The sequence below is a fragment of the Melospiza melodia genome, unplaced genomic scaffold, assembly GCF_035770615.1.
Source record: "Melospiza melodia melodia isolate bMelMel2 unplaced genomic scaffold, bMelMel2.pri scaffold_250, whole genome shotgun sequence".
Classification (NCBI taxonomy): domain Eukaryota; kingdom Metazoa; phylum Chordata; class Aves; order Passeriformes; family Passerellidae; genus Melospiza; species Melospiza melodia.
Window position 1 is genome coordinate 34,483 of NW_026948575.1, and position 27,427 is coordinate 61,909.

At 46.4% G+C, this 27,427-nt stretch overlaps 2 long non-coding RNA genes across 5 annotated transcripts; both read right to left on the bottom strand.

Annotated features, from left to right (window-relative positions):
* Window positions 1–4,773: 4,773 nt before the first annotated feature.
* On the bottom strand, window positions 4,774–5,755 carry LOC134433765 (uncharacterized). Of its 2 annotated transcripts, none has more exons than XR_010031708.1 (3): window positions 5,668–5,755; window positions 5,120–5,277; window positions 4,774–4,998 (listed from the first exon to the last, which is right to left on the bottom strand). It is a non-coding gene; the product is annotated as an uncharacterized LOC134433765 (long non-coding RNA). The 2 variants fall into 2 exon arrangements; XR_010031709.1 differs by lacking the exon at window positions 5,668–5,755 and adding an exon at window positions 5,550–5,581.
* Window positions 5,756–22,257: 16,502 nt separating this feature from the next.
* On the bottom strand, window positions 22,258–26,509 carry LOC134433766 (uncharacterized). Of its 3 annotated transcripts, none has more exons than XR_010031712.1 (7): window positions 26,230–26,509; window positions 25,636–25,700; window positions 24,953–25,016; window positions 24,188–24,263; window positions 23,807–24,066; window positions 23,299–23,416; window positions 22,258–22,704 (listed from the first exon to the last, which is right to left on the bottom strand). It is a non-coding gene; the product is annotated as an uncharacterized LOC134433766 (long non-coding RNA). The 3 variants fall into 3 exon arrangements; XR_010031711.1 differs by having other exon boundaries at window positions 22,258–22,638; window positions 23,757–24,066; XR_010031710.1 differs by having other exon boundaries at window positions 23,757–24,066.
* Between the last annotated feature and the right edge of the window lie 918 nt (window positions 26,510–27,427).

Below are 27,427 nucleotides of genomic sequence, written 5' to 3' on the forward strand. Positions count from 1 at the left end.
GGAATTTCAGAAGGCAGTCGGCCACTAAGGGCCCCTGGGCCCTGAAAAACAGTGCTGCCCTGGACACAGGGAAGTGTAACTCACCTGCTCAGGTTCTTGATGGCAGATTTCTGGGGCCAGTTGAAACCTTCAAACCAGCCTGGCTCTGCGGTGGTGGCAGCTTGGGTCCAGCAGGCATCCAGTGCAATGTTAGATTTCAGCAGACAGCCGGCCACTCCTGTCCCCAGGCTCCTGAACACTAATGCTGACCCTTTCCACAGGTAAGCAAAACTCAGCCCCCCAGGTTCCTTGTTGCAGATTGGTGCAGGCGCTTGGGACTCTCAAACGAGCTCAACTCGGCTGAGGTGGCAGCTTGGGTCTCGGAGGCATCCTGCGCAATGTGAAATTTTAGCAGGCAGCCGGCCACTCCTGTCCCCAGGCTCCTGAAGACACATGCTGACCCTTTGCCCAGGTAACCAAAACACAGCCCCCCAGGTTCCTTATTGCAGATTGGTGGTGGCGCTTGGGACTCTCAAACGAGCTCGACTCGGCTGAGGTGGCAACTTGGGTCTGGGAGGCATCTTGCGCAATGCGGAATTTCAGAAGGCAGTCGGCCACTAAGGGCCCCTGGGCCCTGTACACAAATGCCGCCCTTGAGACAGGGAAGTGTAACTCACCAGCTCAGGTTCCTGATGGCCGATTGGTGAAGCCATTTCGGATCCTCAAACCAGCCTGACTTTGAGGTGGTGGCAGCTTGGGTCTGAGAGGCATCCTGGACTTCAGCATGCAGACGGCCGTCCACTCCAGACCACAGGCCCCTGATCATTAGGGCGTACCCTTTCCCCACGTAAGCAAAAGTCAGCAGCCCAAGTTCCTGGTGGCAGATTGCTCAAGGCGCTTGGAACTCTCAAACGAGCTTGAGTCAGGTGAGGTGGCAGCTTGGGTCTGGGAGGCATCCTGCGCAATGTTAAATTCCAGCAGAAAGCCGGCCCCTCCAGTCCCCAGGCTTCTGAACACTAATGCTGACACTTTCCACAGGTAAGCAAAACTCAGCCCCCCGGGTTCCTTGTTGCACATTGCTGGTGGCGCTTGGGACTCTCAAAGAAGCTCGACTCAGCTGAGGTGGCAGTTTGGGTCTCGGAGGCGTCCTGTGCAATGCAGAAATTCAGCACAAAGCAGGTCAGTATGGGCCCTGGACACCAATGCTGCCCATTACACAGCAAAGCGTAACTCAGCTTGTCAGATTCCTGATGGCAGATGCCTGGAGAGAGGTGCCGAGGCAAAAGCACCTGGAGTTGCCGCTTGTGCCAGCTGGGGTGTGGGAGGCACATTTCGCAATACAGAATTTGAGCAGGCAGCCAGCCGCTTCATGGCCTCCTTAGCACCACTGCCAGCCCTTCCCCAGTAGAAGAAAACTCAGCAGCCCAGATTCCTGATGGAAGATTGCTGGAGCCATTTGGGACCCTCAAACCAGCCGGACTTTGCGGTGGCGGCAGCTTAGGTTTGGGAGGCATCCTGTGCAAGGTGAAATTTCAGCAGACAGCTGGCCACACCTTTCCCCAGGCTCCTGAACACAACTGCTGACCCTTTCCCCAGGTAAGCAAAAGTCAGCAGCCCAAGTTCCTGGTGGCATATTGCTGGAGGTGCTTGGGACTCTCAAACAAGGTGAAGGCAGGGAACGCGGCAAAAAAACAGGGCCGACCCACGCCAAAAACTCCTCTGAAATAAATGCCGCAAAACAACCAGGAAGAAGAAAAAAAACCCTCCTGCCTCTAACCTCATAGGATAAAAAAGAAAACAAAAACCAAAACCGAGTAAGTTCTTTTAAGAAATATTTAAATATTTTTACGAATATTTTTCATAATAATACTCACCTTTTTATTTACAATGTATATTGATGTATACTGTCTATTTATACATTTTATTTATAAATAAATTTATATTCTATATTACATCTATCCCTAATACCTAAATGTATTGATTTATTTTTATACATATTTTTACGTTGTAAGTGTTACAAAAGTAAAAATGCTAACAAAAATATATACTTACTTTCTTTAAAAAAATTACTCTGCCTCTACCCATATAAAAGCCAAAAAGAACCCCTTAAATTTATGTGTATTTAATTTTTTTAAAAATTATGTTTATTATATTTATATCCAAATTTATATTCACAATGTATATTGGTGTGTATAATGTTTAACTTTTCATTTTTAATGTCCGATTACTTTATAAATTTATTTTCTATTTTACATCTGTTAGTATTCCTTATATTTATTTATATATTTTTATTAATATCTTCATATATTTATTATTTATTTGTGTTAGGATTTTTACTTCTGTAACACTTTGAATTTTGAAAAATATTGAAATTCAGTTTAAAAAAAGGGGTTCTTTTTGGCTTTAATTTGAGACAGGATTTTTTTTTAATAATCTTTTTTTCAGGCTCATATTCACTTGTACATTTAAAATGTATACTAATGTATACTCTTATTTGTATTCTCCATTACATCTCTTCCTGATATTTATATTTACTTAAATAATCAAGATATATATTTCTCAATATTGATATATTTGATATTTCTATGTATATTTATAACAGTAATATCCATATTCATATTATTTATAATAAAAACCCTGCCTCTAACCCAGTAAGAACCAAAAAAAACCCCAACCCTTTCTTTTAAAAGATATTTAAATCTATATCCTTATGTTTTCATATTTATATTCACATTTGTATTTACAATGTATACTAATGTATATTGCTTACTTATACATTTATCTTTATCAATGTCAATTTATAAATAAATTTATATTCTATATTACATCTACTCCAAGCACTTATTTATATATTTTATACATATTTTGATATATTGATTATATATTCCTGTGTCAAGATTTGTACTTCTGTAACACTTATGTTATTTAAAATAAAACCCCTGCCTCTACTGAAATGAAAGCCAAAAAATTCCCTTTCCTTTAAAATATATTTACATATTTTTATATTTTTATTCCCATTTATAATTTATATTGCCATATAATGTTATTTATATTCTATATTACAAATCTGCATTTTACTTACTTATATTTATATTTTAGTTAAGATTCTCTTTATATAATTATTATATATTTCAAATTGCTGAACTATGAATATAAAGATTCACATTTTTATAATACTTATATTATTTAAAATGAAACTCCTGCCTATAACCAAATAAAAACCAAGGACACCCCTTTATTTAAACATTAGTTAAAATTCTATTCACATCTACAAATTTAATTTATTATACTTATAGATGTGATAGATTAGAGAGAATACCTTTTAATAAAAAAATAATAGATCTATTATTTTTATAATATGTATTTCTTTTACTTATATTTATTCATATTAAATGTTTATAGATATATAAATATGTAATTTATATACCGATATCTGGATTTCTACTTTTATATTATTTCTATTTATATTATTTATAAAAAAAAAACAGCCTATAACCTAAAAAAACCCCAAAAAATCTCCAATTTATTTTAACATTTTTATATTTACATTCTATATATATATATCTTTGTTTATATATATAATAGATTATATAATATATGGTATATAATTGTAACATAGTATATATCAATTAGTTTTACGTATTTATCTATTTGATTGCTAGATTTCTTTACCACTGTAATGTTATATTTATTTTTAAATTTATATTTATTTCTATTTTCATCTATATATTAGACCATATAAATTCATTAACCTGTCACATCAGAGCCATAAAAATACTGTACCTTTGTCAGCAGCAGTACGCAGCACAAGCTCATCCCATCGCAGCACAGCAAAATAAAACCTATTTCTATTACTAACAGAACAAACATCCCACAACATTGAACCCCAATAAAAACTGAAATAAACCAAACTGTAAATAACTGATAGTGGGATTTGAAAGTAGCCCTAAACCTCCGCACATTCTCATCATAAACTGCCTCCTACACCAATATCTCAAACACCCAAATACACCTTGAAAATGACACAGCTGCTAATAAAAACGCCCAGTAAAAATTCAAGCAAAGCAACTCACTACACTCAAAACTGTACAACTGACCCTAAACATTACTAAAAAAAAACCTCTACCTTTATGCACAAATAATAACATATAATCTATAAAAGCTATTTGACAAAATTAAAAAAATATTAAAACCATGAAAATAAAAAATCTAAATTATTAAAATACTAAAAAATACCACGAACTAAATTAAAAAAATATTGCCTATAACACCCCACCATATAAATGCCCCTGTCCCAAAAAATATAAATAAAAAAAACTATCAAACCAGAAAGAAATCAGAACTTAGGAACACCAAAACCATAGCGTCCAAAAAGTCACACCACATCCCTTATCATACACCAACTACAAACAACATAAAACAATACAACGAGTTCTTAAAAACCACCTTAAAACCACTACATTGAAAAACATTTCAAAAATTAAAAACTGCATTTAACAAAAGCCCTCTAATAAATTCACACCCAAAACTCCAGCAGCCCAGCTGGCCCTACCAAAGCTCTAGGTTTATACATACAGTAAACAAAACCAAAATCGCAGTAATACCTATCAGAAGTCTATGAAAGAAACCTATTGAAATTACTCCTACCTCAAATACAAACCAACCCATCCAAAGTCAGCTTCACTCAAAAAACAATCTACACAGAGTTAATAACAGCAAGAAATAGAACAACACACCATATACGACCAATTAATATAATAGTTTAAAAAACAAAAAGAAAAAAAAGTGTTTTTTTTTCTTCACTAACTTCTTTTATTAGCTAGAACAAAGGCTTTTGCCAGGACTGTAACAACAACTCCTTCTTCTTCTGAAAGGTCCCTTCTCATTCCCAAATTCCTTACAACTTCGGAGTTTAAATCCAAGCAAAAAAGCAAAATTCGTGCACTTGTACGTTCGATGCTACTGTCAGATTCTCTGTTTCCCTCCACATCTTCTTACATTTTCAGTCTTCACGCTGTCCTGCCGTGATGAGTTGACAAAAGATTTTGGTAAATGTTAAGAGAGGATTTCCCTCCCTCCCCAGAACTGGGTTCCTCAGCGCATTTCACTCAATCCCAAACCGGCAATGATGCACGCTCACCTGAAACAGGGGAATAAATCTGTAAAGGTCACTAAATAAATAAAAGCGCATCCCCATTGTTCCAGCACTCAGCAGCCCATGCGGCCAAGGTCAGAGCTCTCTGCTCACCGAGGACACAGCAACCAGCACGGACCTTTCTCCCACTGTCCAGCACAGACCTGCAAAGGCAGAGAGGAGTTTACAGAGACCGGGACGCGGCGGGACGGGACGGGACGGGCGCCCGGCCCGACCTTCCAAAGCTGTCGGCAGCGAGGGCGGGGAGCGCCACGGCCCCGCTCCGCCGCCTGCCCGGGGCCGCCCCGCCGGGATTGTCCGGCCCGCGGTCGCTCCCAGAGCCTGGAGCGGGGCGGGCGCGGGCTCGGGGGCTGCCGCCCTGTTCCGATGCCGCCACCCTGCCCCCGTCCGCTGCCCCGGAGCGCTACGACCGCACCTCCGCCGCCCGCCGAAACCGGTCCCGCCGGGCCCGCCCCCGCCGCGGCCATTCTTCTCGGCCATCGCGTCCCTTTGCACTCCCGAATGTCCTTCCCCCGTCCCCGCCATTTACAGACCCTGGCCCGACCACCGCAAGCTCCCGCCCCTCGCCCTTCCCTCGCTCGGCAGCGGCGTCCTTGCCCCGCCCCCGGCACTCAGCGGCGAGGGGCAGGGCGCTGGCTCGGGGGATGCGATCCCGCTCTGTGGCCACAGGGGGGCAGATTTACAGGGGTGTGCGATTTCCCCGCCCATTTCGCCGCCATCCTGAGAAGGTCAAAGAAAGTCCGCGACATTCACGACGTGCCCTTCCCAAGCTGGCGAGTGAAAGAGGACCCTCGGAAGAGATAGGCGATTAGGCAGATGCCTGTCAGCAACCCGCCTAAATACGGACGCCCGCAGCGCTGCTGACCACATAGTCCGTGTCTTAGACACTAAAAATGCCACATGAAAAGCCGTCGGGGCCGCCCTGGCGTCGGTGTTCCATGCAGGCAGCCGATTAGACCGAGCCGGGTCCTCGACTTCCCAGCCCTTGTCGCCGCCATCTTGAGAAGGTCAAGAAAAACTCCGTGACATCCGCAACTCGCCACTCCCAACATGGCGGGCTCTCGGCTGCCTGGCGGCTGAGAGCTGCAGTACCGCGCTCTGCCCACAAAGCGGCAGCACTGCCGCCCGCCCCAGCCAGGGGCGCAGCGCGCCTCAGGGCTGCGGGCAGAGAAGGCGGCAAAAAATAACAGGGGCGACCCCCAACAAAAACTGCTCTGAAATAAATGCCAAAAACCTGCCTCTTACCCGACCAGAACCAAACAAGCCCCCTTGATTTAAAGCCATGTTTACATAATATAAATAAGAAAAATAGAAATATAAAATTTCACATGCATCTTTACAGTGGACATTGATGTAGCATGTAATTTATATAACATATTCTGTCTGTTCCTATTATTTATATTTACTTATATTTTCTGGTTTGATAAATATCTTTCTATATCGATTGTATATTTCTATGTTTGAAATTACATTTCTATCATGCTTTTATTGTTTAAAATAAAAATCCCATCCTAACTAAAGAAATAAAAAGCTCTATTCTTTTAAACTATATTGAACTGTTTTTATATTTATAGCTTGCATGACTAATATAATGCTTAAATATAAACATAAATGTGAATATAATAATATATAATATGTATCCTATTCACATAATATAAGAAAAAATAAGTTAAAAAAGAATTAATCTGTAAGTTGTAGCAGTAGATATGGTACATATTTTTAATTTTTATATTAACTTTTAGCTATTTATTGTCTATTTCTATACTTAGATTTCTAGCTTTATATTATTTGTATTCATAATTTTTATACTAAAACACTTGCTTTTGCCAAATAAAAAACAAAATCCCCCTTTATTTTAAACTACTTAAAAAAACATACAGTATATCAATATGGTGTAATATATAACAAACTATATAAATAAGATACGATACACATAAATAATCTATTTTATATCAATATCCTATAATACACTATAATAAGATATATGCAGTATTACGGATTGTGTTGATTTATGTTATTTTATATTTTATATAAAGAATTGTTAAATTATTTATCTGCATATATTTGAAACACATTTCTATATTTATACTTTGGTTGCGATTTTTTCTGGGTGTTTTCTGGGTCTTTTCTTGCCCTTGTTGGAATTTTCTTCTGGGTTTTTTTCTGGGTTTTTTCTTGCCCACCTTCAGGGTTTTTTCCTGTTTTTTTCTGGTTTTTTTTCTTGCCCATTTTCAGGTTTTTCTCTAGGTTTCTTCTTGCCCAGCATCGGGGTATTTTTCTGGGTTTTTTCTCACCCATCTTGGGGTTTTTTCCTGGGTTTTTTCTTGCCTATCTTCGTCTGTTTTTCTGGGTTTTAAGCCAACATAGGTACATACCATGTCAGAACATACAATGTAACCCAGCTGGGGATTTTTTATTCTAAATTTAACAATGAGTTGCAAAACCTGGAAAGCACAAGTCACACACACAAGCTTAAATCCAGTCAGCATGTGCTCACACATGCAGAGACGAGCAGACACAGACACAGTCACATGCTCTCACACACGCTCACACACTCTTTCCATTTACACGCTCACTGCATCCCTTACTCGAGACGCAGAAGAAAGTGCTGTAACACATCTTCTGGCTGCTGCTCCCTGACGTCAAATGGTAGATTCTGGGGAAATCAGCAGGCTCGGGGACCTGTGAGATGACAGGAAGGGTCAATGAGTGGCTATCTGACAGCCAGGACTTGTCCCCGCTCGGGACCGATAAATTTTGTACCCAAAATCCCATAGAACACAGATGACCAGTAAAATTTTGATAAATGTTCTACCTAACTGTGACTACGTGCCAGGGCAGGGCAGCTCCGATCATAAATGGCACAATGTAAGTACACACAATATATAAGCTGAGGAAAACAGTGCAAGTGTACACAGGGTGTAAGCATACACCATATAAGGCGACACACTTACATGCTGTGTAAGTACACACGTGTACAAGTCAAGATAGGTACATACAATACAAGCCAGGACTTGATATAACTCTCTGCAAGATGAATTCTTGAACCCTATACCCTTTGAGAAGATGGAACCTCCAGCACTACTGTAGTCATCTCAGGAGGTGCATCTGAAAAAAAAGTTAGGAAAGGAGGCAGACAGTTGAAGGATAACTTAAGAGCTCCAGAAATCATTTGTCCATCGACAAATCCCATCTAGAGCCCAAGTACACCCCACGTCACAAATTCCAACTCCCCATGGTTTGTCCTACTGAAGCACGCCATGCAGCAGGGCAGAACAGCTCCGGCACAAACACCTGCAGACACCCGTGACACAGAACGTGACAAACAGGGGGACGTGAAACACGACACATCATGCTTGTGGTGGGGGCCTCGAGGGAAGAGGGCAAAAGGGACCCCAAAGACACACTAGGGAACACGGCACACCGGACAACACGACGCACACCGGAGCTGTTCTGCACTGCCCGCCTGAAAGCTGCCATCAAAAGTAGAGCCTCTCCCTTTAGCTGTCCTAAGAGGCCCTTGGACAAGATTGCCTTTCCCTCTGCTCATTTTTAAATCTGCCCCAAGAACTCCCAACCCACTATTCACTCATCTCCAGGCCATGGCCCCCGACTTATCTTTTGGATGATCGGTGACGTGGATCCACGTTGCACCTGAAATGAGTCTGCCTCCGAGGGCCTCATGAGTGCCGAGGAGCCTCTTGGTCAGCTACAATAAAGTAAACCGAAACCAAAGTGTGATCCAGAGTTACGCGGGCCAAATCCCTGCAAGTCAGCTACTTGCCCTTTCCTGAGTGTGCCTGGCTCCCTCAGGCTCCAGCTTCATCCTGATTCCAAGGCTGTGGCCTTCATTAGGGGTGGCACCTGGGTAAGAGAAAGGCAAAGTTAAATGGCATTGCTGTGAGTGCAGTGGATGACCTTGTGTGCTGTAACACACGGGAATGCCTCTGCTAGGCTTCTGAACAGCCTTGTGTGGGGGGGCCCTCAAATAAACAAATAAACACCCTTTCTCACCCTGCTGCCTGCAAACCCCCTCCCAAGAACTCCTAAATGGATACCTGATCACCCTCTCTCTCCCATGCACAACCCTCAACTCACCTGAAGCTTCAATCTCAAACATCATCCTTGACACTGGGCAGACCTCTCTTGCGACATGATCCATCTGCTGAAAAATTGTTGTTCTTGAGAGCTGAGCAATAAGAACCATTTCTCTCCACTGCTCACCTTGGCTGCTGGTATCCAGATTGACTTCCTAAAAAGAAAGACAAAGAACAGTGCTGTAACACAGTCACCATACACACTTCTGCTGCAGAGACAAATGGGGCCTCACCTGCTCGGGGCAATCCCCTCAACGGGATGGGGCCCTCTGGCACCGATTCAATCCATCTCAATCTGAAAAAAAAGGTAGGACAAGAGTCAAACTGTTGCAGGATAACTGAGGAGCTCCAGATATCCTGTGTCCATCTACAAATCCCACCTAGAGTCCAACTACACCCCACATTACACATTCCAAGTCCCCGGGCCCTCTCCTATCGCACCAGGCTGTGCGGCAGGGCAGAGCAGCTCCGGCACATACGTGTGCTGACACCCGTGAATCAGGACAGGCAGGACAGGACAGACAACAGGGACACAACAGGAACAGAAATCTCTTGGCAAGGAAAATGGCTGCAAGGACTGAGAGAATGCAAAAGGAGATGACTGAGTTCAAACTGACGGTCAGCTGATGAGGCTCAGAGAACCCTGGAGGAAGAAGATGCTAACTGAAGGATTTATTCCAAGAACAGCAAAGATCGATGCCTAGGAATCCTATGCTCAGAATCCTCTGCCTGCCCTCACATTCTTACAAGTCCTACTCCACCACAATGGATCCAGGTGGGGCACAGCTGTCCGTACAGCTCAGAACAAGACCTGACAAGACACCTGACTGGATGCTTCCAAAGAGAGAAGAGAGTCTGATGCCTGTCTGAGCTCCCCAGTCAAAAGTTCTGTGGCCTGGATGCCAGGCCAGGGAATGCAGCGATCACAGATGCTAACAAGGATGCCAAGGTTTATGACAGGCCCCCCTAAGGTAAAAGACATTGCATACACAAACAACACATAATGCACAACAGACACATGACACGAGACACACCGGGACTGCTCTGCCCTGCGCTCCTCAGCACTGGGATCAAAAGTGAGACGTGGCTTGTATGGGGCCTAAGGGGCCACTTCATGAACACCCCCCACCTCCAAATCGGACCCAAAAACCCCTGCCAGTAATTCCCAAACCAGCACCATGCCTTCATCCCCTCTGTGGGTCACAGCCCTCTACTTATCTCTCAGACATCTGGGGATGCCAGTCTGTCTCAGGTGCATAGAAAGGCCACCTCGTCAGCTGGGAAGGTCCTGCTGGCACCGGGCTGGTGTCTCTCAAACAGCTAGATTAAAGAGAACCAAACATCAGTGCCTGACCTTGGCACCGCATCGGCCAAAACCCCACCACTCTGCTACTCACCGCGCTCCTAAGAAGGCCCGGCACCTCCTAACCCTGACCCTCTGCGACACCTGGAATGCAGCTACACCTGAAAGAAAGCTAGAACATATGTCAAACACCACCAGGGTAACTCACAAGCTGCAAACACCTTATGTCAATCTAGGAAGAGCAGCTAGAGCCCAAGTACAGCCCACGTCACAAATTCCAACTCCCCATGGTTTGTCCTACTGAAGCACGCCATGCAGCAGGGCAGAACAGCTCCGGCACAAATACCTGCAGACACCCGTGACACAGAACGTGACAAACAGGGGGACGTGAAACACGACACATCATGCTTGTGGTGGGGGCCTCGAGGGAAGAGGGCAAAAGGGACCCCAAAGACACACTAGGGAACACGGCACACCGGACAACACGACGCACACCGGAGCTGTTCTGCACTGCCCGCCTGAAAGCTGCCATCAAAAGTAGAGTCTCTCCCTTTAGCTGTCCTAAGAGGCCCTTGGACAAGATTGCCTTTCCCTCTGCTCATTTTTAAATCTGCCCCAAGAACTCCCAACCCACTATTCACTCATCTCCAGGCCATGGCCCCCGACTTATCTTTTGGATGATCGGTGACGTGGATCCACGTTGCACCTGAAATGAGTCTGCCTCCGAGGGCCTCATGAGTGCCGAGGAGCCTCTTGGTCAGCTACAATAAAGTAAACCGAAACCAAAGTGTGATCCAGAGTTACGCGGGCCAAATCCCTGCAAGTCAGCTACTTGCCCTTTCCTGAGTGTGCCTGGCTCCCTCAGGCTCCAGCTTCATCCTGATTCCAAGGCTGTGGCCTTCATTAGGGGTGGCACCTGGGTAAGAGAAAGGCAAAGTTAAATGGCATTGCTGTGAGTGCAGTGGATGACCTTGTGTGCTGTAACACACGGGAATGCCTCTGCTAGGCTTCTGAACAGCCTTGTGTGGGGGGGCCCTCAAATAAACAAATAAACACCCTTTCTCACCCTGCTGCCTGCAAACCCCCTCCCAAGAACTCCTAAATGGATACCTGATCACCCTCTCTCTCCCATGCACAACCCTCAACTCACCTGAAGCTTCAATCTCAAACATCATCCTTGACACTGGGCAGACCTCTCTTGCGACATGATCCATCTGCTGAAAAATTGTTGTTCTTGAGAGCTGAGCAATAAGAACCATTTCTCTCCACTGCTCACCTTGGCTGCTGGTATCCAGATTGACTTCCTAAAAAGAAAGACAAAGAACAGTGCTGTAACACAGTCACCATACACACTTCTGCTGCAGAGACAAATGGGGCCTCACCTGCTCGGGGCAATCCCCTCAACGGGATGGGGCCCTCTGGCACCGATTCAATCCATCTCAATCTGAAAAAAAAGGTAGGACAAGAGTCAAACTGTTGCAGGATAACTGAGGAGCTCCAGATATCCTGTGTCCATCTACAAATCCCACCTAGAGTCCAACTACACCCCACATTACACATTCCAAGTCCCCGGGCCCTCTCCTATCGCACCAGGCTGTGCGGCAGGGCAGAGCAGCTCCGGCACATACGTGTGCTGACACCCGTGAATCAGGACAGGCAGGACAGGACAGACAACAGGGACACAACAGGAACAGAAATCTCTTGGCAAGGAAAATGGCTGCAAGGACTGAGAGAATGCAAAAGGAGATGACTGAGTTCAAACTGACGGTCAGCTGATGAGGCTCAGAGAACCCTGGAGGAAGAAGATGCTAACTGAAGGATTTATTCCAAGAACAGCAAAGATCGATGCCTAGGAATCCTATGCTCAGAATCCTCTGCCTGCCCTCACATTCTTACAAGTCCTACTCCACCACAATGGATCCAGGTGGGGCACAGCTGTCCGTACAGCTCAGAACAAGACCTGACAAGACACCTGACTGGATGCTTCCAAAGAGAGAAGAGAGTCTGATGCCTGTCTGAGCTCCCCAGTCAAAAGTTCTGTGGCCTGGATGCCAGGCCAGGGAATGCAGCGATCACAGATGCTAACAAGGATGCCAAGGTTTATGACAGGCCCCCCTAAGGTAAAAGACATTGCATACACAAACAACACATAATGCACAACAGACACATGACACGAGACACACCGGGACTGCTCTGCCCTGCGCTCCTCAGCACTGGGATCAAAAGTGAGACGTGGCTTGTATGGGGCCTAAGGGGCCACTTCATGAACACCCCCCACCTCCAAATCGGACCCAAAAACCCCTGCCAGTAATTCCCAAACCAGCACCATGCCTTCATCCCCTCTGTGGGTCACAGCCCTCTACTTATCTCTCAGACATCTGGGGATGCCAGTCTGTCTCAGGTGCATAGAAAGGCCACCTCGTCAGCTGGGAAGGTCCTGCTGGCACCGGGCTGGTGTCTCTCAAACAGCTAGATTAAAGAGAACCAAACATCAGTGCCTGACCTTGGCACCGCATCGGCCAAAACCCCACCACTCTGCTACTCACCGCGCTCCTAAGAAGGCCCGGCACCTCCTAACCCTGACCCTCTGCGACACCTGGAATGCAGCTACACCTGAAAGAAAGCTAGAACATATGTCAAACACCACCAGGGTAACTCACAAGCTGCAAACACCTTATGTCAATCTAGGAAGAGCAGCTAGAGCCCAAGTACAGCCCACGTCACAAATTCCAACTCCCCATGGTTTGTCCTACTGAAGCACGCCATGCAGCAGGGCAGAACAGCTCCGGCACAAATACCTGCAGACACCCGTGACACAGAACGTGACAAACAGGGGGACGTGAAACACGACACATCATGCTTGTGGTGGGGGCCTCGAGGGAAGAGGGCAAAAGGGACCCCAAAGACACACTAGGGAACACGGCACACCGGACAACACGACGCACACCGGAGCTGTTCTGCACTGCCCGCCTGAAAGCTGCCATCAAAAGTAGAGTCTCTCCCTTTAGCTGTCCTAAGAGGCCCTTGGACAAGATTGCCTTTCCCTCTGCTCATTTTTAAATCTGCCCCAAGAACTCCCAACCCACTATTCACTCATCTCCAGGCCATGGCCCCCGACTTATCTTTTGGATGATCGGTGACGTGGATCCACGTTGCACCTGAAATGAGTCTGCCTCCGAGGGCCTCATGAGTGCCGAGGAGCCTCTTGGTCAGCTACAATAAAGTAAACCGAAACCAAAGTGTGATCCAGAGTTACGCGGGCCAAATCCCTGCAAGTCAGCTACTTGCCCTTTCCTGAGCGTGCCTGGCTCCCTCAGGCTCCAGCTTCATCCTGATTCCAAGGCTGTGGCCTTCATTAGGGGTGGCACCTGGGTAAGAGAAAGGCAAAGTTAAATGGCATTGCTGTGAGTGCAGTGGATGACCTTGTGTGCTGTAACACACGGGAATGCCTCTGCTAGGCTTCTGAACAGCCTTGTGTGGGGGGGCCCTCAAATAAACAAATAAACACCCTTTCTCACCCTGCTGCCTGCAAACCCCCTCCCAAGAACTCCTAAATGGATACCTGATCACCCTCTCTCTCCCATGCACAACCCTCAACTCACCTGAAGCTTCAATCTCAAACATCATCCTTGACACTGGGCAGACCTCTCTTGCGACATGATCCATCTGCTGAAAAATTGTTGTTCTTGAGAGCTGAGCAATAAGAACCATTTCTCTCCACTGCTCACCTTGGCTGCTGGTATCCAGATTGACTTCCTAAAAAGAAAGACAAAGAACAGTGCTGTAACACAGTCACCATACACACTTCTGCTGCAGAGACAAATGGGGCCTCACCTGCTCGGGGCAATCCCCTCAACGGGATGGGGCCCTCTGGCACCGATTCAATCCATCTCAATCTGAAAAAAAAGGTAGGACAAGAGTCAAACTGTTGCAGGATAACTGAGGAGCTCCAGATATCCTGTGTCCATCTACAAATCCCACCTAGAGTCCAACTACACCCCACATTACACATTCCAAGTCCCCGGGCCCTCTCCTATCGCACCAGGCTGTGCGGCAGGGCAGAGCAGCTCCGGCACATACGTGTGCTGACACCCGTGAATCAGGACAGGCAGGACAGGACAGACAACAGGGACACAACAGGAACAGAAATCTCTTGGCAAGGAAAATGGCTGCAAGGACTGAGAGAATGCAAAAGGAGATGACTGAGTTCAAACTGACGGTCAGCTGATGAGGCTCAGAGAACCCTGGAGGAAGAAGATGCTAACTGAAGGATTTATTCCAAGAACAGCAAAGATCGATGCCTAGGAATCCTATGCTCAGAATCCTCTGCCTGCCCTCACATTCTTACAAGTCCTACTCCACCACAATGGATCCAGGTGGGGCACAGCTGTCCGTACAGCTCAGAACAAGACCTGACAAGACACCTGACTGGATGCTTCCAAAGAGAGAAGAGAGTCTGATGCCTGTCTGAGCTCCCCAGTCAAAAGTTCTGTGGCCTGGATGCCAGGCCAGGGAATGCAGTGATCACAGATGCTAACAAGGATGCCAAGGTTTATGACAGGCCCCCCTAAGGTAAAAGACATTGCATACACAAACAACACATAATGCACAACAGACACATGACACGAGACACACCGGGACTGCTCTGCCCTGCGCTCCTCAGCACTGGGATCAAAAGTGAGACGTGGCTTGTATGGGGCCTAAGGGGCCACTTCATGAACACCCCCCACCTCCAAATCGGACCCAAAAACCCCTGCCAGTAATTCCCAAACCAGCACCATGCCTTCATCCCCTCTGTGGGTCACAGCCCTCTACTTATCTCTCAGACATCTGGGGATGCCAGTCTGTCTCAGGTGCATAGAAAGGCCACCTCGTCAGCTGGGAAGGTCCTGCTGGCACCGGGCTGGTGTCTCTCAAACAGCTAGATTAAAGAGAACCAAACATCAGTGCCTGACCTTGGCACCGCATCGGCCAAAACCCCACCACTCTGCTACTCACCGCGCTCCTAAGAAGGCCCGGCACCTCCTAACCCTGACCCTCTGCGACACCTGGAATGCAGCTACACCTGAAAGAAAGCTAGAACATATGTCAAACACCACCAGGGTAACTCACAAGCTGCAAACACCTTATGTCAATCTAGGAAGAGCAGCTAGAGCCCAAGTACAGCCCACGTCACAAATTCCAACTCCCCATGGTTTGTCCTACTGAAGCACGCCATGCAGCAGGGCAGAACAGCTCCGGCACAAATACCTGCAGACACCCGTGACACAGAACGTGACAAACAGGGGGACGTGAAACACGACACATCATGCTTGTGGTGGGGGCCTCGAGGGAAGAGGGCAAAAGGGACCCCAAAGACACACTAGGGAACACGGCACACCGGACAACACGACGCACACCGGAGCTGTTCTGCACTGCCCGCCTGAAAGCTGCCATCAAAAGTAGAGTCTCTCCCTTTAGCTGTCCTAAGAGGCCCTTGGACAAGATTGCCTTTCCCTCTGCTCATTTTTAAATCTGCCCCAAGAACTCCCAACCCACTATTCACTCATCTCCAGGCCATGGCCCCCGACTTATCTTTTGGATGATCGGTGACGTGGATCCACGTTGCACCTGAAATGAGTCTGCCTCCGAGGGCCTCATGAGTGCCGAGGAGCCTCTTGGTCAGCTACAATAAAGTAAACCGAAACCAAAGTGTGATCCAGAGTTACGCGGGCCAAATCCCTGCAAGTCAGCTACTTGCCCTTTCCTGAGTGTGCCTGGCTCCCTCAGGCTCCAGCTTCATCCTGATTCCAAGGCTGTGGCCTTCATTAGGGGTGGCACCTGGGTAAGAGAAAGGCAAAGTTAAATGGCATTGCTGTGAGTGCAGTGGATGACCTTGTGTGCTGTAACACACGGGAATGCCTCTGCTAGGCTTCTGAACAGCCTTGTGTGGGGGGGCCCTCAAATAAACAAATAAACACCCTTTCTCACCCTGCTGCCTGCAAACCCCCTCCCAAGAACTCCTAAATGGATACCTGATCACCCTCTCTCTCCCATGCACAACCCTCAACTCACCTGAAGCTTCAATCTCAAACATCATCCTTGACACTGGGCAGACCTCTCTTGCGACATGATCCATCTGCTGAAAAATTGTTGTTCTTGAGAGCTGAGCAATAAGAACCATTTCTCTCCACTGCTCACCTTGGCTGCTGGTATCCAGATTGACTTCCTAAAAAGAAAGACAAAGAACAGTGCTGTAACACAGTCACCATACACACTTCTGCTGCAGAGACAAATGGGGCCTCACCTGCTCGGGGCAATCCCCTCAACGGGATGGGGCCCTCTGGCACCGATTCAATCCATCTCAATCTGAAAAAAAAGGTAGGACAAGAGTCAAACTGTTGCAGGATAACTGAGGAGCTCCAGATATCCTGTGTCCATCTACAAATCCCACCTAGAGTCCAACTACACCCCACATTACACATTCCAAGTCCCCGGGCCCTCTCCTATCGCACCAGGCTGTGCGGCAGGGCAGAGCAGCTCCGGCACATACGTGTGCTGACACCCGTGAATCAGGACAGGCAGGACAGGACAGACAACAGGGACACAACAGGAACAGAAATCTCTTGGCAAGGAAAATGGCTGCAAGGACTGAGAGAATGCAAAAGGAGATGACTGAGTTCAAACTGACGGTCAGCTGATGAGGCTCAGAGAACCCTGGAGGAAGAAGATGCTAACTGAAGGATTTATTCCAAGAACAGCAAAGATCGATGCCTAGGAATCCTATGCTCAGAATCCTCTGCCTGCCCTCACATTCTTACAAGTCCTACTCCACCACAATGGATCCAGGTGGGGCACAGCTGTCCGTACAGCTCAGAACAAGACCTGACAAGACACCTGACTGGATGCTTCCAAAGAGAGAAGAGAGTCTGATGCCTGTCTGAGCTCCCCAGTCAAAAGTTCTGTGGCCTGGATGCCAGGCCAGGGAATGCAGCGATCACAGATGCTAACAAGGATGCCAAGGTTTATGACAGGCCCCCCTAAGGTAAAAGACATTGCATACACAAACAACACATAATGCACAACAGACACATGACACGAGACACACCGGGACTGCTCTGCCCTGCGCTCCTCAGCACTGGGATCAAAAGTGAGACGTGGCTTGTATGGGGCCTAAGGGGCCACTTCATGAACACCCCCCACCTCCAAATCGGACCCAAAAACCCCTGCCAGTAATTCCCAAACCAGCACCATGCCTTCATCCCCTCTGTGGGTCACAGCCCTCTACTTATCTCTCAGACATCTGGGGATGCCAGTCTGTCTCAGGTGCATAGAAAGGCCACCTCGTCAGCTGGGAAGGTCCTGCTGGCACCGGGCTGGTGTCTCTCAAACAGCTAGATTAAAGAGAACCAAACATCAGTGCCTGACCTTGGCACCGCATCGGCCAAAACCCCACCACTCTGCTACTCACCGCGCTCCTAAGAAGGCCCGGCACCTCCTAACCCTGACCCTCTGCGACACCTGGAATGCAGCTACACCTGAAAGAAAGCTAGAACATATGTCAAACACCACCAGGGTAACTCACAAGCTGCAAACACCTTATGTCAATCTAGGAAGAGCAGCTAGAGCCCAAGTACAGCCCACGTCACAAATTCCAACTCCCCATGGTTTGTCCTACTGAAGCACGCCATGCAGCAGGGCAGAACAGCTCCGGCACAAATACCTGCAGACACCCGTGACACAGAACGTGACAAACAGGGGGACGTGAAACACGACACATCATGCTTGTGGTGGGGGCCTCGAGGGAAGAGGGCAAAAGGGACCCCAAAGACACACTAGGGAACACGGCACACCGGACAACACGACGCACACCGGAGCTGTTCTGCACTGCCCGCCTGAAAGCTGCCATCAAAAGTAGAGTCTCTCCCTTTAGCTGTCCTAAGAGGCCCTTGGACAAGATTGCCTTTCCCTCTGCTCATTTTTAAATCTGCCCCAAGAACTCCCAACCCACTATTCACTCATCTCCAGGCCATGGCCCCCGACTTATCTTTTGGATGATCGGTGACGTGGATCCACGTTGCACCTGAAATGAGTCTGCCTCCGAGGGCCTCATGAGTGCCGAGGAGCCTCTTGGTCAGCTACAATAAAGTAAACCGAAACCAAAGTGTGATCCAGAGTTACGCGGGCCAAATCCCTGCAAGTCAGCTACTTGCCCTTTCCTGAGTGTGCCTGGCTCCCTCAGGCTCCAGCTTCATCCTGATTCCAAGGCTGTGGCCTTCATTAGGGGTGGCACCTGGGTAAGAGAAAGGCAAAGTTAAATGGCATTGCTGTGAGTGCAGTGGATGACCTTGTGTGCTGTAACACACGGGAATGCCTCTGCTAGGCTTCTGAACAGCCTTGTGTGGGGGGGCCCTCAAATAAACAAATAAACACCCTTTCTCACCCTGCTGCCTGCAAACCTCCCTCCATCCACAATAACTCCTAACTGGACACGTGCTCACCCTCCCTCTCCCCATCACAATCCTCAACTCATCAGAAGCCTCAGTCTCAAACATCATCTTGGACACTGGGCAGATCCCTCTTAAGACATCATGAATCTGCTGAAAATTTGTTGTGCTTGACACAGCTTGGTATTTCAGGGAGTCTCACTCCTCAATTAAAAAAAAAAAAAAAAAAAAAAAAAAAAAAAAAAAAAAAAAAAAAAAAAACAGAGCAAAACCAAAAATTACAAAGGCACTTTACCACCCCTAAACACAAAACCCAAAATCACAAACCTAAACATTCCCTGTGTTCTATGCTGTTTTCTTCACAGAATCTTCCAAGCCTCTGTGCTTTAGATGGCCAGCAACACCTGCTGAAAACAAGCTGAGACGAGATGAAAGAGCCTCTTCGCTGAAATGGGAGGAGAGCTCTTACCCCAACACATCCCAGACAGGGTATGAAGCCCCTCAGCCACGGCTGGGGTTAATAACCCCTGGTGGTGCCCGCCTCTCGTTCCCATGCCACCCAGGAAAAGGGAGGGAGCTAATCCCACCAAGCCCTCAGAGCAGCTGCAGCTGTTTAGCTCTGACTCAGATTCAAGGGGAGTAAAGGGCTTGTTAGAGAAGAAAGTTCTTCAGAAAAATAGCAGTACTTTCTTTTTTGCAACAACTACTTGGAGCAGAAGAACAGAAAACTGGCAAGATATAAAACTTTGTGGTAAGGTTACTTAGCTGGATAAATTGGGTAATTGAGTAATTTGCTGTTACCTTCTATAATTATTCTGTGTTTAACAAAAGCCATCTAATAAATTCACACCCAAAACTCCAGCAGCCCAGCTGGCCCTACCAAATCTCTATGTTTATGCATACAGTAAACAAAACCAAAATCCCAGTAATACCTATCAGAAGTCTATGAAAGAAACCTATTGAAATTAATCCTACCTCAAATACAAAACAACCGATGCAAAGTTAGCTTCACTCAAAAAACAATTTACACAGAGCTAATAACACCAAGAAATAAAACAACACACCATATACCACCAATGAATATAACAGTGAAGAAAAAAAAACCACTTTTTTTTTTTTTTTGTTTTTTAAACTAACTTCTTTTATTAGCTAGAACAAAAGATTTTGCCAGGACTGTAACAACAACAACTTCTTCTTCTGAAATGTCCCTTCTTCTTCCCAAATTCCTTAAAACTTCTGAATTTACATCCAAGCAAAAAGCAAAATTCGTGCACTTGTGCATTCCATGCTCCTGTCAGATTCTCTGTTTCCCTCCACATCTTCTTACACTTTCAGTCTTCACGCTGTGCTGCCGTGATGAGTTTGACGGAAGAATTGGTAAACGTTAAGAGAGGATTTCCCTGCCTCCCTCCCCAAAGCTGGTTTCCTTAGTGCATTTCACTCAATCCCAAACCGGCAATGATGCACGCTCACCTCAAGGCTCACAGCTGCTCGGCTAAACTCGGCTATTGTCGGCTGCATTCGGCTGTACTCGCCTCTTCAGCGCGGCTCTGCTCTCTGCGCTTCGGCCGAACTCGGAGCCGCTCTCTGCGCTCGGCGCGGCTCGACTCGCTTCGGCAGAACTCGGAGCCGCTCAGCGCACTCGGCGCGGCTCGGCTCGCCTCGCTTCGGCGGAACTCGGAGCCGCTCTGTACGTTCGGCGCGGCTCGGCTCGCCTCGCTTCGGCCGAACTCGGAGCCGCTCAGTGCGCTCGACGCGACTCCGCTCGGCTCCCTGAGAGCGGGCAAGCGGCGGCGCCTCACGTTAAACTCGCCCGGCTCGGGGCTCTCCTGCTGCCGCGTCCCGCGGGCGGCCCGGCCATCGCACGGACACGATCGGGAGCGCGGCGTGCCGCAGGAGCTCATTAGGCTGTGACCGCGCTCGCGCTAATTAGCGCGCACGAGAGCAGCGGGCTCGGTTCGGCTGAGCTCGGCTCGGTTCAGGCAGCCTCGCAAGCCTGGCCTCGGTTCGCTCGAGGCCGTCAGGTTCGGCCGGTCTCGCCTTGGTTCGGCTGAGCTCGTTGCATTCGGCCGAAGGCGGCGTCGTTCGTTCGTGTTTTTATAAATATCTTTCTATATTGACTGTATATTTCTATATTTAGATTTATATTTCTATAATATTTCTTTTATTCAAAATAAAACCCCCATCTCTAGCCAAATAAATACAAAAAACCACCTTCTTTCAAACGATATTGAAATATTTTTATACTTAGTATAATTATACGCACATTTATAGTTAGTTTCTTTTGATGCAGTGTATTATTAATTACATATAATATACATAAAATTCTAGAAATGGATTTAAATTATTATTTATGTATCATATCTACTGCTACAACTAATTTTTTCTTGTTTTTAAACTTTTTATATATATATATATATCTGTATTTATTTATGATATATTCCTATACTTACATTTCTACCTTCATATTATTTGTATTTATAATTTTTATAATCAAAACCCTGCCTATTGACAAATAAAAAAAGCCTGCTTTATGTAACGATTTTAAAAAATATTTTCATATTTATAATTTTCATATTTATATTTATAATTTATTCTATATTACATGAGAACACATCTGCTCCTGCACCCCAGTGGGGCTCCCTCTCCTGGGGACCTTGGGGTGCCCCAACGGCATCAGAGCCCAGAGTCTTCACCCTCTTCTCCTCTATTTAGAAACTACACTACAACTCTTTTCTGGAAACAAAGATATTACCTAAATCCTCTCCCCATGTCCCAGACAGATAGATATTCAGTTATTAGTTGGCTGGGCAGCAGTTTCTTAAATAGAATGATAAACAAGACGTGAACATTTTAGCTACAAGCAAATAGGCAAATCTGAACAAGGTACTGATGGCCAGCCACAGAAGTTATTTTGAAGCAATTTTTTAAACAATAAAATACTGATACCACAAAAATAAAGCAAAAAGCTAACTACTGGCTAAAAAAAAATTAACTTTTGACAGCAACAACATTCCAACCACACAGGTTTTTTCCCGATGTCATACTTTATAACTACCTCTCTTGGGAATTCTCATCATGTATCCCAAAAGGAATAAATACCTTAGAGCGTCCTAAAGCAAAAAGTAGCACACATGAGCTCCTCACACTCCCGAGAGGCCGGCACAGCGTGCACTGAGTCAGCAATGAATTCTGCTCAGTGAAGGTCTGCAAACAAAGGTTCAACTGATGAATTTAACTGATTTTAAAGGGAGGTTTTCTAAGCACTGAAGCACAACAAAGAACAAGCAACAACAATTCTTAAAAAAATCTGCAAGTTTTATTTAGCATATATGTGACTGATTTCCATGCTGTGGCTTCTCACTTTGATTTGTCTGTAGGTTCAGGAAGATGACAATGCACACTCTGCCCTCCCTGAGCCCCCCACAGCAGCTGAGCGCTGCTCTGTGTGCTCAGATCATCAGGAACTGGATTACACGTGCCCGGATGGACTGGAACTGCTCTGCTGCAGATTCAGGAGACGATGGCACAGAGGGGCTGGCCGAGGCGTCGTCCCAATTCCATTTCTGTGTGACGAGAAGCAGTTCGTTCCCAACAGCTGCAACAATCCCCAGCTCCCTTCCACGGTGAGTACCGATGGCACACAAATGGCAGCCCGAGGAAATCGTGTTCTGGGCTCTAAGTGGTTGGGACAGGGTCTGATTTGTTGTTTTGTACTTGTATGAAGATTAGTACAACAGGGCTCTGATGGATGACATGGCAACACAGAATTAAAAACTCCTCGATAGGATTACATCGACTTCTAGGAAAAGACAAAAGCTTAGGACCCTTCTGAAATCTACTTTTAATCCAAAGCACGGGGATTGTCAGCATGCTGCACCTTCCAGCTTTTCAAAGCAGCTTCCCTCTGAAGACCAGGAAACATTGATTTCTACAGAAACAACGGGCAACCCCCAGGCTAATCTCAGCACTACTGTTTAATAGGGGACCTGCCAGCATGCCAGTCCAGCTTCAAGTGTGCTTTACTTCAGTCTAACATCCCCACAAAATTCTTCTCACAACTTCCAACCCTGAAATCTTATCTTCCCCTAAAGCTTCTCTTCATTAGCAATTTCCAAGTAACATGGTATTTTTACAACATTCAAAAATGTCATGCTGGACTGTGCTAGAGAGTAATCTGCAAATATAAGCTTAGCAAAGTTTGAATTGACTTGTCCAGAGAAAAAAACTACAAGTGAACACCTACACCTGCCTACAAAGAGCTAACAAGCCCCTGGCAGCTGCCAGCATCAAAGCGCAGCGGATGTCTCTAATACAGGGTAAGGATAACAATATCACCTTCTGTTCTCTCCAGCTTCTTTTCCCTGCAGTCGTATTTTGCTTCTTATGATTTTTTTAGTCCCCGTATCTTCTTGGACAGCACCGAGCCCGACGACAAGGACACGAGAGTCTTTCCCTGCCGGGCGGAGAGAACCAGGAAAACAGTTAAAATAAGAACAGGGCAGTTTGAAATTCATACTTGCAACGAGAAGCAGCGCCTAACCAACAGAACAAAAGTAAACAAAGCATGACACCTCCCTGGGGACAGAAGACTCACAAACTCTCCAGGATTTACAATTCTAGCCACCAACCCCTTCAGGACAGCAGCCAAGTGTCCCCTGGGGTGGTGCTGCACCAAAGAACCATCTGAGAGGTTCCAAAGAGTGAAATGCACAGTATTTTGCAAAGACAAAAAATCTTGCAAAATAACAAAAATACAATAGATGTAAACTACAGGGCAAGAGTACAAGTGTTACCTTTGGCAGCTGGAACCATCCAGGTGAGCACCTGATAACTGGATCCTCACCAGAGTTTGAACCCTTCAGGACACAGAAGGGTTTTCCCCAGGAATTTCACAGACTGAGTTTTGACAGAAGCACGCTCGCCGGATCCTCAGAAACGTCGCCCATTCTCCAGGCGTCTGGAGAGAACTGCAAATGGCTCTCATGTAGTTGGAGCTGGTTCTGTAAGGTCTCAGGGTGAATTTCACCAGATGCAACCAAATTGGGCAACTCCCAGTGGGACAGAAGGAACCCAAAGCTTGGGTAAGCAGAGCTGCAGCAAATACTGAGGAAACAAACATAACAGCGTAAAAGATAATAAACCATCCTTTTTTTTCCCTTGCTTTTGTTTTTTTTTTTTCTTATTCAGATCAGCATAGCAATTAAAGAGAAGGTGAAAAACTCACCATTACTGAACATTTCATCACCTGTAAGCTGAGCATCCTTAGCATAGGGGACTCCAAAGTTAAAATTCACTGATTCCTGGGAAATGAAACCAAATATCGTATGGTAAATAATCAAACAGCAGACATAAAAATTTGTTTCCTCTAAGGACTTTCAGGTACGTATGTATCTTTGCATTACACATTAGAACATACACTTTATACCATCACCTAATACATAATAATTTACCTTTAAATTTTGATAGTATAGCATGAATTTTTAACTTAAACTGGTGATCTATTATTATTCAGTTGGTGCCTAAAGTTATTTCTGCTGTCACGTTCAAAAAAACATGAATTTTTTTTACTGGAATGAGCAATTGATTTCAAAGTCATCACAAGCCCACCAAAACACAAAGCTGGGTTCACTGGACGGGTCTGTGAGCTAGAAGTAGTTAGGCTTGTACTTCCCTCTTGTTCTTCCAGAACCAATAAATGCTGTCAACAAAACCAGGATCTTTAGCCCACTGCTGTGAAAGATTCTACAAGGATGATGGTTTGATTTGTGTTTAGAAGTTTTGATTTGAAATGGCCAGTCCAATGGATAAAGACAGTTTAAGTAGTATTACATTACTATTGTTATTATTTCTATTATGATTTTTACTAGTACTACTACTATTATTATCACCTGCTACTGGAAGAAACAAACCAGTAGTACCTATACTTAATTACTTTTATTTCCAGAAAATAATAAAGAAAAAGAACCAAACCAAAAAAGTCACTTCCTACCTTTTATATCAAGGGATGAAAAATTTCTCTTGGGCTCTTCTCCAATTGATCAAGACTCATAGCACTGAAAGGCAAACAAAACAGTGCTTTATAGAAGGCCAGGTGCACGTTTCAAGGCTGAACCACCAACTGATTGCAGTGACAGCACTTACAACATGAATCGTTCCCAGAGCCTCTGTTCAATGGAATGTTCTGTGGAACTGCCATTTCTTTCCCAAAACACTAACTTCCAACACTTCCTAAACTTATCTTGTATTTTAAAACCACAGAAGTTAGTGAGACTCTGTGCGGAGGTCAGCTTTAAATTTATTTCCTTCTAAAGCACAGAGCTCTGTTCCATCACCCTTCCCTTCGGCTCTACACTGGATCATGGTGAGCATTTGAGGAGTGCTCAAGAACCAATTCGATTTCTCTCTTTTTCTAGTTCTCTCTACTCTTAAATAATGCAAGACAAGTCAAATGAAAAATGACAAGTTCAGCATCAAAGCCACACTTTTTCCCTTTGTCTGCTCAAGAACAGGCTCTAAATCCACTTCTTGCTGCCTTCAACGATTCAGACTTGCAAAACCATTTTGACATGTTTTACAGCTTTATCATAACCCACAGAACGCAAGCTCTGTATTACAGGAAAAGGTAATTCACAGGCCAATATCTAAAGAGACCACTTACTTGTAAATACATACCTTGATAGAGATCGCACTGAGAACGTTTCTGTGGGACTCTAAGGGAGACATATTTTCTGAGTATCCTGTAAACAAGAAAAGCTACGATATATTACAAGACATCCCCACTTTTTCTACATATTCAAATAGGATTTTTAATAAAAACAATTCAGTTAAAAAAGAAGGAAGAAAATCAAGGTAATTTTACTCAGCTATATTTACTCCTGATTTAGAGGGAAAAAAAAGTCACGGGTGCTGCAAAGAAAAAAAAAGTGAACCATAAACGCTTACAGTAGAATTTTAAAACAAGTGCTTGCATAAAAGAATCTTACGGAACGTGAAGTAGAACAAAAAGTGAAACCACTATCAGACCTGCCTATTTTCTCACCATTGTACAAGAAAATCCTAAAAGCATTATAAAGTCGCTGCCTAAAACCGGTCATGGGATGTAACCAAGAACAATTGAGGCATTTGCTAATCTAGACAGAAACCTTTTCTGGATGCAAGTGTCAGATCACAAGTTTTGTCTTTCAGAAGCTCGACAATGCTGGAAAGCATTTTCCCTGGGGCTCGGGAGGGCAGGGGCGGAAGGGGGGGTGACTTTGCAGCTCGCACCTGTGCCATCCGAAGCATACAGCCCGCCCGCTCCCTGCGCTGGGCATTCTCCCGGCCATCTCTGGCTTTACCGCTCAGCGCCGCTCCATCCGCTGTCACGGCACAAAGAGCCACGAGCACTAACGCAGGCAGCAACCCCGTCATGCCGGCGATACCGCAGCGCTCCCTGCTCGCAGCGCCCAACACGCGGCGGAGCCGCCTCCGCCCGCAGCACCGGCAGCAGCCCGAGGGAGACGGCTGCAGCTCGGGGGCTCCTCCGGCGCCTCCGCCAGCCCGAGGGCGGCCGCCCCACCGGGACCGCGGCAGCGCCCGGCGCCGCTCGCCCGGGGCGGCTCCTGCAGCTCCCGGCCCGCGGCAGCAAAGCACCGCCTCGCCCTCCGCCATCGGCGGGCGGCAGCGCCCCCGCCCCCGGCACCGCTGAGTGCGGCCGAGGAACCGGGCGGACGCTCCTTCCGCGCTGCTCAGCTCCGCGCGGGCGGCCAGACGGAGGCTGCGCCCCTCCAGCGTCGCTGTCCCGCGCGGGAGAGGCGCCGGCAGCTGCGCGCGCACAGCCCCGCGCGGCCGCCTGGCACGCCAGCCACTCATGTGCCGCGTCAGCCGTTGCGTCACACGCCGCGCCAGCAGCATGGCCTGCCGGGAGTTGTAGTCTCGGGCTGACAGCCACCGCTCCGTCCCCCGCCACCGGGAGCTGCAGTCCCTCCTGGGCATCAAACAGGTCCTTCGCCCCAGGGCTGGGAAGGACCTGAGGCAGCACCGCTCCTCTCCAATGCCCTCTCTTTTTCCCTCCAACTCTTTTTACTTTTTTCACTCTGTTTTTCACCACTTCCCTTCCCCTTCCCTTCCCCTTTCCTTTCCTTCCCCTTTCCTTTCCTTTCCTTTCCTTTCCTTTCCTTTCCTTTCCTTTCCTTTCCTTTCCTTTCCTTTCCTTTCCTTTCCTTTCCTTTCCTTTCCTTTCCTTTCCTTTCCTTTCCTTTCCTTTCCTTTCCTTTCCTTTCCTTTCCTTTCCTTTCCCTTCCCTTTCCCTTCCCTTTCCCTTCCCCTTTCTTGTATTTCTAATCTTGGTTTACCTTTCCACCTTTAGAATAAAAAAGCAGCAGTAGAAACTTTCAGGCTACCCGAGAGTAAAAAAAAAAAAAATCCAAAACGAAAATGATTTAAAGAAAACTATTTATTCCCTGGGAGCCTGAAATTTTCTACT